Source organism: Empidonax traillii, unplaced genomic scaffold, assembly GCF_003031625.1.
Source record: "Empidonax traillii isolate 1590-97213 ecotype Southwest subspecies unplaced genomic scaffold, ASM303162v1 scaffold344:size748272, whole genome shotgun sequence".
In the NCBI taxonomy this organism is placed as follows: Eukaryota; Metazoa; Chordata; class Aves; order Passeriformes; family Tyrannidae; genus Empidonax; species Empidonax traillii.
In genome coordinates, this window is record NW_020955537.1 from 319198 (window position 1) to 330795 (window position 11598).

The following is an 11598-nucleotide window of genomic DNA, read 5'->3' on the forward strand; positions in this document are numbered from 1 at the left end:
ACTGATTATGAAGTTTGTTTAGTTCTTATATACATTTTGTTCAGCCCCATTTCATTTAAATTTTTCACTGTATTACCCCTAGTTTTGGTATTTTTAATATAACAATGTAGTTTAACAATTTCAGTATTGCAAATTAAGATAAACACCAACAATCGCACAAGCCCTACAGTAAGTAAAAAGAAATACAGAAAAGCAAAATTTTAGCATTAGTCCTCTGAAAGCAATAGAATTGAAAAATCTGCCCTTCACTTATGAGATGCATAAAGGAAAAATAATAAAACAAAACATAGTGCATAGGAGAGTGAACTGTTGTTCACTTTGACCCTGAATTAATTTGAGCCTATTTTAGAATGATGTGATTTTATCTCACATCTGAAAATCAGCTGAACAGACTGGTAGTTATCTCTTCTAATCATATATCACACTCAAGCAATCTGCTTTATGTCAGTGCATATTGCACAGAGTGGAATTTTCCTTATATCTTTAAAGCAATAAAGATGCTTAAAAGCACAGATATAACGAAGATTATATCAGTATCTACTTGACTATCTGAGTTGTCCTTCCGGATAGAGGTGCACAGCCCTGGCCTAAATGACTTAAATACCTTTTTTCTGGAATTGATATGCAAAGGGCAACATCACAACTTTGCAAACAATACAACAGGAATCAAGTTGTCCAGGGGAGAAGATCAAACCACAAACAGTAACTTTGTAAATTATAATTTTCTTCTCGTACTTCTGGTTTCATAAAAATTAAATGCTGCATCAAATAGAAAAAATAAACAGACTGATAAGACTTCTCCTTATGCAACTTTAGGAGTGCATGGATTGGGTTACCAAAATTTAGAATAGAGTACAATAGAACAGAATGGTTCAGTTGGAAGGGACCTCAATGATCTCATCTGACTGCCTGACCACTTCAGGGTTGACCAGAATTTAATAATGGCATCCTGGACCTGCTGTGTCAACTCCTGATAAACTCTACTTAGGGGTATTGGGTGTCCCTGAATCTCATTGAAGCTGAGAGCTGGACATGCTCAGCAGTATATAATTTTATATATCCCAGTCTTAGCACAGTCATAATGCACACTATTTTATATAAGTGTAGATGAGAACAGCATAGATGCTAAGTGATGTTAGTTCATCATGTTAAGTGTAGGTGAGTCTGTGATAAAATAAAGAAAAAGTATTTCCTTCCAGGCTGGTGTAGGTTCTACAGCAAATGTTTTATGCCGAAGTATCTTTGTTCAAGATGCTGAGCCTGGATGTCTGGAATGGGGAACAACACAAGAGGAAATGTCTTTTTCTGGCCTCAGTGGAGGGGAAACACCCTGCAAAGTCCACGATCACTGTCAGTGCCATGATGGGAGTGGAAAGACAGCTGCTCTCTGTTTTACTGTTGCTCCTTTGATGAATACCACCAATCGTTGTGATAGTCCAGTTCTTCACCCAAAAAATCACAGTATTCTGGGGAGAAAATGTAGAATAAAATGATAAACATGATTTCAGTTTTGAAAATGTGGAAGTAAATACAGAAGAAAGTATAGGTTGTTTAAACAGTACCAAAAATATACGATCAAATCCAAGCTATTTGAAATATTTATAGAAAAATGTTGGAATATCAGTGAGTCAATCACTAATATTAGCTTATCTGAAAGAGGAGACTTTCTCCAAACATTCTGTCAATACAACAAGGATGACTAAGACACCATAATTCTGTGACAAGAGCTAAAATTCACCATAAGCTCAAGTATTCAGCAATCACAATTATAACAATCTGGTCTTTTAGTACTTGGATTGCAGTGGTGCCTCTTGTAAGTATCTTGTAATTAAGTCTGTTGTTTCCCTGCTGCGTGCCGTATAAATATTTATGAAATTAGTAAAATAGTATTTTAAGGCTTCTTTGAAATGTGAATCATGGCCAGATCCAAAACACCTACTTATCATCTAGCACCAAGAGAGTGACCCAGAATCCCTTAGTTCAGCAGTGAGATTGTTTGACATCTCCAAGGAGCAACCCATAAATCCTACACAATGGGAAACCTAGTTCTGTTCCATACAAGATAACTTTCTGCAGAGGGTGGCAAACTGAAATAGTTCTTATTTTCCATGCAATTTACACTGTAATCTGTATTTTAAAGCACTGACAGCCTGAAAAGCACAAAGATTTTACTGGACCACCAAGCTAGAAACAGAGCTGAATGCCTAACTATAATAGGTCTTGACCACGTGCCTTGTTTGGATGTTTAAATTGATGTTACATGGGTTTGACATCAATTCAGCCTTTTTTGGCAGTAGTCTAGCATGTTTCCAAGGGATATAACACTGATGACAATTCTGGGAAATATAAGAGAATAGGCAAACTAAACCACCTACATGGCTGTGTTATCAAAGAAGTCCTAACACAAAGACATTGGCGTAATCTTTAGACCAAATCACTGAGTCTTTCAATGATTTTCTCTATTTTTAAGGCCTATATGAAGGCTGGGAAACTAAAGGAAAGTGATATATTTTGAGGTGCATTACCCTAATGTGCACTGTAGTCAAGTGGAAACCTTTCATTTTGCTGTCTTTTCTTGGGATTGGATAGTTTCCCAGTTTCCCAGAGGTCATTCATAGGAACCACTGTAGAATTGTGTAGCTGAGGAACAGCAGTGTCGCTCCCTAGCGACTGGGTGCACTGGATAGTTCCAATCAACACTCAGCATCTTCTCTGTAGGGCTGTGAGATCAGGGTACAGATCTGAAGTAGTTCTGCTCTTATAAATTAATCTGATTTCCCTAAAATCACCATGGTAAGTGGCTCATTTTATGTGCAGTTATGTACAGAGAATCTACCGCTGAATGGTTACCTCATCTTCCTACACATGCTAAGCTTTTCTACCAGGAAAGAATAAGTATGAAAGGGTTAAAAATCCAAGCTGGCTCTCATCTTGCTAGGCTACTACATTTTCCAAGCTCTCAATTTTAGCCCCCCTACATGAAGCTGTGAATATTCCCATTTCCCTCCTTTCCCTGAATCTGTGAACAGCTTGCACTCTTGGAGTTGAAGTGAAGGCCTCCCTTCTGTTTGAGGTTTTTGCTCTGTTGCATTTTAGTTGCTGCAGAACAACAGGAGTTTTCACACGAGCCAGGAACCATTACATTATAAATGCATATATGCTAAATAATGAAACTTACCACATCCTACAGGGTACATTTTTGGAGTTGTCAAGAGAGCATTATTCCCTTCAGAAGATCCTGATGCACATGAAAACAAACTTCACAATGTTGCCTGCTTGCTTTGTATTGGTTTTAATCAATTAATTTATGTTTCTGTCTATTCTATTCATTTCTGTTGGGAAAAAAAAAAGTAGTATTTGACTATTTAAACAGGTAAGATAAATGTTTGGGAAAGAAGTGGAATATGCTCTAGGCTTTAAATTCTTAATAACATTTCCAAAGTTGTATCTAACTCAGAATAAAAGGAGGAGGTTGGCTGCAAGTTAGTGGCTCTTTTGGAAAATCAACAACTGCTCTCTGAATTACAGTGCTAGGAGAACTTATCCTTGCTGATGATTGACAGGCTATTTGCTTGCTGAATAAAAAATGGGCAATCAAACATGAAAGGAAGCCCTGTGCATGGAATCGAATTCTACACATCCTTAAGCATGACACAAACTTGCTTAAGTCAATAAAGTCATTTTTAGGAGAATTTTTACAGCTTGGTCCTTGATAAGTGCATATATATAATGTGCAGTTGTTTCTACGCTCCTGAATGACTCAGAAGACTAGTAATGTGGCAGAAAGCTTTTCACCTGTAGACTGTCAGTTTGAATCTGTCAAGAAACCAAAAGTCCCTACTGCAAGAAATTTTATGCAAAAATCCCAAGCAATGCTAGGAGAGTATTAAGGCTGCATGTGTAGTTATATACTCATTTCAGGAAGCACTGTCACTCATTCTTCATGTGCCCCTTTTGGCTTCACCTTGATGTAGTCTTTATTAACTCAATCACACATCACTTTTTTATCAGTGTAGTACAGGCATTTTCCCCAAATCTGCAGAAATCTTTGCTTTGATGAACAGAAATATTTATTCAGTTTCTGAGCACCCTGTAAGCTTATCCCACTCTAAGTGAAGGAATACAAAAATAAGCACATATTTGAGTGGCACTGCACATCACGATCACTGTCATGACAGAACTTTAGTTGTATTGAAAACGTCTTTCCTGAAAATTGATTCAGTTAAAACACTAAAGCTGAAAGGAGGGATACTTGTTTGAACTATGTGAAAATGGGTCCCTTATATAATCAGGAATATTAATGATGTCTAGTTATAGATTAAATAGCTTTTGCCTTCTAGGGTATTTGTTTTGATCAAATAGAATGCAAGAGATCTAAATGCTTGTTTAGCCTTTTTATCCTCTCAGCTTTATAATTGAGCAAGAAACTCTCTTAAAGGCAAGTTCTGTTACCTGGATTTCATCAAGAAACTCCTCCTTTGAAGGTCTTACATTTGCTGCAGATCTCCACACTTATTAGCAGATTTCCCCACTTCCTCTTTACTACAACATCTGTTGCACAAAAATCACCCCAAAACAGAGGGGTTTTGGTTAGTGACTCAGGTTTACCCCTCTCCATGTACAGGCTAAGTTTTCACAGCATCACAGAATATGCTGAGTTGGAAGGGATCCACAAGCATCGAGTCCAGCTCTCCAGCCTGCACAGGATCATCCACAAGACACAAGTTGAATATGAGTCAGCAGTGCCCTGGCAGCCGGGAGGGCCAACCCTGTCGTGGGGGGCATCAGGCAAAGCATCACCAGCTGGTCAAGGGAGGGGATTGTCCTGCTCTGCTCTGCTCTGGGGAGCCCTCACCTTGAATATTGTGTGCAGTTTTGGGCACTGCAATATAAGAAAGACATTAAGCCATTAGAGAGTGTCCAAAGGAGGGCAACAAAGATGGTGAAGGTTCTTGAGGGGAAGCCATATGAAGAGTGGCTGAGGTCATTTGGTCTGTTCAGCCTGGAGGAGACTGAGGGGAGATCTCATTGCAGTCTACAGCTTCCATGGGTATTCTTTGAGGAATAAATTTGTCGAGAGCCCTGAAAAATCTTGTAAGCCTTGGAATAGCCAGAATGGAAAGTCTTTATAACATCGTAATTTGTTTGTATTACTGATTCCTGTTCAGCACTCAATCTGGTGAGGTAACTGGAAGCTCTTGGGTTGGAGGCAAACTCAAATTTAGTCATACAGTACTGGAATTAAGAGAACTATTTTCTGCTTTAAATGATGTGCTAATTATCCTACTAATTGCAACCGGACTAATTAACTTGGAGAGTGATTGACATGACTCAAGTTCAGTTGTAAGAAAAATCAGTAGCTCTGATGCTGAGCCACTGAGGAAGCACATAGCAGAGAGTGGTCAAGGATCCCTTGTTCACAAGAGGGTGCTTGGTTTGGTCAAGGATCCCTTGTTCACAAGAGGGTGCTTGGTTTGTATGCTAATTGTGACAAAACCTGCCCCTGATTGCTCAAGGGCCCCCCCCCCGAGCTTGGTGTTGAGCCTTCTGGGGAGAGGACTGACTTGTCTGCGGTGATGTGTTTTGTCAGCATGGTCAGAGACCTCCTGTGCTCCGTGTCCCACTGGCACACTGGAGGTGCCCCTGGGCTGCTCCTGCAGTCACCAGCTCACATCTGGGCTTGATAACACCTCCCTCCTTCTCCCCTAGTCCCTGTTCACACTGAAGGAGGAAGAAGAGGCTCTCTCCACTGTTGGTATGGAAACAGAGAGTCATCAGGATCTAGCAACAACTGCAAGCACCTCTGCCTGTAATTCAACATCAGCCTGAAAGTAAGGCTGGGAAATATTGTTATCCAGAGGAAGCAAAGTGAACAGAATTTGTTGCCTTGGAGCTATTACTTTTCTCTCCAGCTGGGCTGCTTTGAATACAAAAGAAACTAATAGCAATCCAAATTAAAAACTGTGGTTAACAGTTATGTACCAGCCTAGTGTGCTTATGCTGCGAGAAAGCAAGAGAACAGAAAATGACCCAAAGCCCATCTTGCAAAAGTGAACAAGTTCGTTAAGTTGTATGGTGGCTGCTACAATAAAGGTATTTTATAGAGCAAAGTGATTTCTGTGTTGATATTCAGCTGAAAGCTGTTGTTCTGGTGAAATCAGAAAATATGTCTGCTTTAATTTAATTTAATTTAACAGGAAGTGTTTTTGTGTATGTGTGTTGTGGGGGTCTTTTTGTTATTGTTGTGGTTAATGCCCAGAATACTACTGCAAATATACCCTGCAATGACATGTCCATGAATATTATTTTTAGATGCAGCTTTGTCCTATTTAACTTAATACATTTTTTCTTGCTTCCACTGCTATCCTCAGTTACCACGCCCATATCAGCCACATGCCCTTATGCATTATTTCAATTTTTCTTTTCAAGAAAAGTTCCAGTTATTCCATATAAATATCTTCTTTGATTTTTATTTGACTACTAGGCTAAATTTATTCTGCATACAGCTTTTGTATGTGATACATATGGCCACAAAATGATAGTTCTTTTCATCACAGATGCTAAAAATGTTCATTCATAATGAAAAATAGAAATAAAAATATTAGCTGATTAAAGAAATGATATATGTGAGTGTATGAGTATATACAAGTGTACATAAAAGCTTTAGCAGCAGACACAGCAAAGGGGCTGGAGCTTTATTTTGGCACAAGCTGATGCAGATCAAGCTCCTACTCAGCCTGATGCAGTCACCTTGATGCAGGTTTTCCCTTCAATCTCCCCATCTGGGTCAGGGCTGCACCTACCCTTACAGCATGAATACACTGAGTTTATTGATGTGGAAGCCATTTTTGTACTAAGGACCCTCTTTAGGTCTTACCATTTCCCTTCTGTACAAATATGGATCTCAGCCATAAAGATAAAAGGCTACTTGATTATTTTCTGAACTTCATGAAAAGCAGAAACAAAAACCCTCCACAAACTAACAAAAAATAGGAAACTCCAAACCAACCAATCAACCCCCCCAAAAAACTACCCAAACGCTACTGACCTGTGAAAATTATACACAAGTTATTTCTCCTTGCAAGCTGTACCTTGTGCTAAGAGGTGTTAAGCAGCCACAGCTTAGAGTGTTACAACATTCAGAATGCTGAAAAATCCAGTGATAATATGAGAGAGTTCATTTGAACTTGCATGCTAGAGGTCCTCAGAATTGTCTCCTGTTTCTGGTTTTATTGGTTTAAATGCCTCTTCGAAACTGAAGAAAGCACATCTTTTTCTATTGTTTTACAACTATTGGACAAATTCCACATGGAGAAAGTTGACACAAACACAATAACTTTATTCAGAGCCAAGAAGCCTTTGCAACAGTTACAGTGAGGCCATGTGACATGATAAAGTTTGGACAGGGTTTTTTAAGTGTCGAAAATTAATCTAAACTTACGTTTCTGCAGAAATTATTCCAATAGCAGCTCCATGGCATTAGGACTTTTCAATTCCTAGCTTTGAAATGTGACACTCCCCTGCTTGCTAATAGGCTATGTAGTTGCTAATAAGCCAGTATGGGACCACAAGGACATTCTTATTAGAGCTGTAGAGTGTCTGTATGCCCCATGTGATGAGAAGCAAACATTCCCATATTTTTCTTTGAAGTTCCAAGAATAGCTAAATGTTTATTCAAAGAATCTGAAAAAAGAAGATCCATAAAATTCAAACCAGCGATTTTCTACAGGTGACAACTTTAGTCTTGGGATGATAACTTTCTGCTGCCCCTACCGCCAACTGTGACTATGAGTGGTCCTTCAGATCTGCTGGTGAAGGCAACCTGTGTGACTGGGGGAACTGGGCTGCCAGGTGTGAGCCTGCTTTGGGACACGGCAGGAGAACTGAAAGGTGATGCTCTTGCTAGAGCTGAAGTGTCCATTAAATTCTCCTGCTAAATCTTGAAAAATATTGTCCTGAGAGGGTTTCACTGGAAACCTGGATACGCCATAGAGAGAGCTGCAGAGCCTGGAGATCCCAGTTTCATTTCCTGGGTGGCTGAACTGAGGAGACACCAGTCTCAAGCACATTTGGCAGACCAGAAAGCTGGGAGACTATCCTGACCACACTACACCAGGCACAGGTCTGTACCCCGACTGGTTAGATAAAAGCATGTGTGATTGAGTCTCCTCATAAAAACAGACTAACACATAACCCAGCTGGACTGAACGTTTCTTTAAATGCAGAGACTTCAGTAACTCATTGTCCTCCCCGACTTTTGTGTGTGTGTCTTCTCTAAAGTAATCTTTGAAAAGCTTTCTTTTAACAAGTTTTACTTCTTCATGGGTCAGTGTTAAAACTGAATGCAATATTTTTTCTGACTTCTGTGCCAAGAAATGAAGAATTCTAGGCTTGTGGGTTTCATGTGGTTTTTTCAAATTTGGAGACAGTTCCGCAAATAGGAAACTTGTAGTCTGCAAAATGTAAAGAAGCCTTTCACTGAAAATACTGTACAGCAGTGTTAGTGGCAAAAAATTAGGTGTTTAACGATGAAGGTGTTGATGCTGACAAAATATAACAAAGAGAGGCAATGGTTTATTGGACTTACCAGGTAAGCACTTCATTTACAGAATATTGCCCTATCTATTTAATAGCAGGAAGTGATGAGACTCCTGATTTTATATCTTACTGAAATGTTCTGCCTTTTTCTGGCTACTCCATGAAACGTGAATTTAACCCTGCCCTGAAGAATGAGGTTCCACACAATAATATTCTGTCATCACTTATGGATATAAAGACTTGCTTAGGTTTATACACAGATGAGAGAAGGGTTTTCACTTGAATAGACTATTTGATGACTGATGAAAGCTTAAGGAAAAAAGGAGAATGTAGTGAAATCTACAGCCTTAGGGTGAACTCAAATCCAGATTTCCCTGCCCAGCTGTTACCCACTAGAGTAGCTTTGCAGCTCACTCAGGAGACATTAAGCTACTTCTGCAGGAAGGATCATTAGTAATCTAAGGGCTTTATTTACCCTGGAGTAGTACAGAAAGTGGTCACCCATAGATTTTGTAGTAAAATAAAGCACAATGTTGTCCATATTCAACAGCAAGCAGATCTTAGGGAAGGAAAAGTTCTTCTGCTATATCAAACCCATGGCAAACCCATACCCCTGAAGGGTGGAAATTCATTGTGACTAGGGTTGAAATAGTAAGCAATTTGGGTAATGCTTACCCAGCATCAGGGGTTGCTTTAATCCTGTGACAGAATAAAACAAATTCCTTGCTATGCAGCTGTGATGGGTTGACCCTGGCTGGACACCAGCTGCCCACCAAAGCTACTCTACCACTCCCCTCCTCAGCTGGACAGGAGATAAAAAATATAATGGAAGGCTCATGGGTTGTGATAAGGACAGGAAGAGACACTGTTTAGGACACTCAGCAATTACAGTCATGGGCAAAACAGATAATTTGTGGTAAATTAATTTAATTTACTGCCAATCAAATTGGACTAAGGTAGTAAGAAGTAAAAACTAAAAACACCTCTTAAAACACCTAATGTCGCTAGAGACCCATGGACAACAGCTTAACAGAGACAATAGAGTGAACTTCATACCAGTGCTGGTGGGATTCTGGCCTACAGCTTGGATTGAATGAGTCCCTTAGGGTGAACATGAGACACAGTGTACTCTCAGATTGAGGAACTGGAAGCTTTAATCACCAAATATGAAATGGTTTTTATTTGTCAAAAACAGGTGACCACTGCTATCAAACATGATACTGGCTAGATTGTCAGAATTGCAACAGAAATAGCACAAGCTGCTGAACATCACTGGTATGGGGTTTTTATGGGATATGCACCATCTGCAAATGCCGTACTGCATATTATGTTACATTCTATGATCGTTGTACTATTGTACTGTATTTTATTATTAACCTAATAATATGTTTTTATGCCTATGTTTATCGCATATCTTGCTGTGTTAAAAGCATGCATCACCAGTTGTTATCTGATTTGGGCTTAAGTGAGTGCCCAAATCTTCCCTCTGCCCTCACCCCTCGTGAGGCAAGAGGAGTAACAGTACCACGCCTTGCCTGGGCAGTAGCTTTGCTCTGAGTTTGGTCTATGGCAAGGGGAGAGAGTGACTGTCCACTCAGCTCTCATTTTGCCCAACACACGGCTGATGCCAAATCCTGACGTGCTGGAGCAGCCGTGGGGGCACAGAGAGAGCAATGTGCAGGCAGGGGGCAGCGGGAGGAAGAGATAAGGGTGACTCTGTAGCCTGCTGTCCCCCTGCAGCTCCCACCTCCAGCAGAGGAACCATCTGTTGGTTTCTTCAGAATCTGCTAACCCATGAAAATATATAGACTAATCTCCCAAGGTGGAAGGTAGAAATACTCTGGCTTACCCAAAAAGCCTCCAGGGTGGCTCTGTCAGCAGCCGGTGTGGCACCAGGGATGCCTGCAATTTAAGGGAGGCAGAAGGGCGAGCACACTCATCACTGGCCAGCAGCTGCTTTGTCTGTAGGTGTGCAAGCTAGAGAGTTTGTGAGCTGGAGAATTTGTAAATTAATGAAGTGATGAATTAGAGAATTCATGTGTTGCACTGGTCTGAACAAAGAGCGCTGAGTCCTATTTGATTTTTATAAAAAAATTAATGAAGCCCTGATATACAGTTTAATTGTTGAGTATGTCATCCTGTAAAATGAGATATCTAAACAGCCCATGACATTTTGGTGTATGGTGCAGGTAAAAAACTGGCAGAGGAAGAGAAAATAAGCCTTTTCTTTCCTGACTCTCTCTGATTACTAAAGATTATTCAGTTTAGATGTGAGATCAATACACCATGCAAAGTATTAGATACCTGTAAATCACTGGGGATTTAGATATTTCTTAGTAAACAATTCTCTATTTATTTTTAAAGTAAAAGAGCTCAGTTCTGGCCTTTGAGGATGAGAAAAATCTTTGCCATTACCTAAGCCAGATAAGAATTAAAGTTTCTCCTTTTTCTTTGTCTGTCACTATTTCTGTAGGTGTCAGGAGATCTGCCTCGAGACGTGCCTCGATCCAGAAAGACCGGGGGTGAAGTAAGGTTGTTTGCATTTGTGCTTGAGAGGGTTTACTTAAGGCACAAATATTCAAATTCAGATGTTTAAACGTTTGCTCCTTCTCTTGTTTTAGCTTATGAAAATTATTCTCATCCATAAAAGATTCTAATTCAAAGCTTTTAGCTTTTTATAAGGACTTCTGCTGCTGTAAGATTTTTCAGTCTGTTCCTCCTTCCCTTCCCTACCGTTGTCCTTATCTAGGGAATTTTCCTCTGCAAAGGAGACTACAAAGCTAACAGCATGCCACACATATCTTACATGCTGTCCCGGGAGTCAGCTGCAGAGTCACCATTTCTGTCTGTTGTCCAGTCAATGAAAATAGATTCTCAGTCCTACAATTACGAGTCACAACACGAGTCCTGGCTGCCTTGCCGAATTTTTCTTGCTTTATATGAGCAAAAGGGAAGAAAGAAGGGGCTGGGTTTTCAAAGAAAAAGGCTACATCACTAGCTAATTACTGAGTCAAATATGCTGATTTTAAAGCCATTCAGTGAGTTTCAGTGGAAAACTTC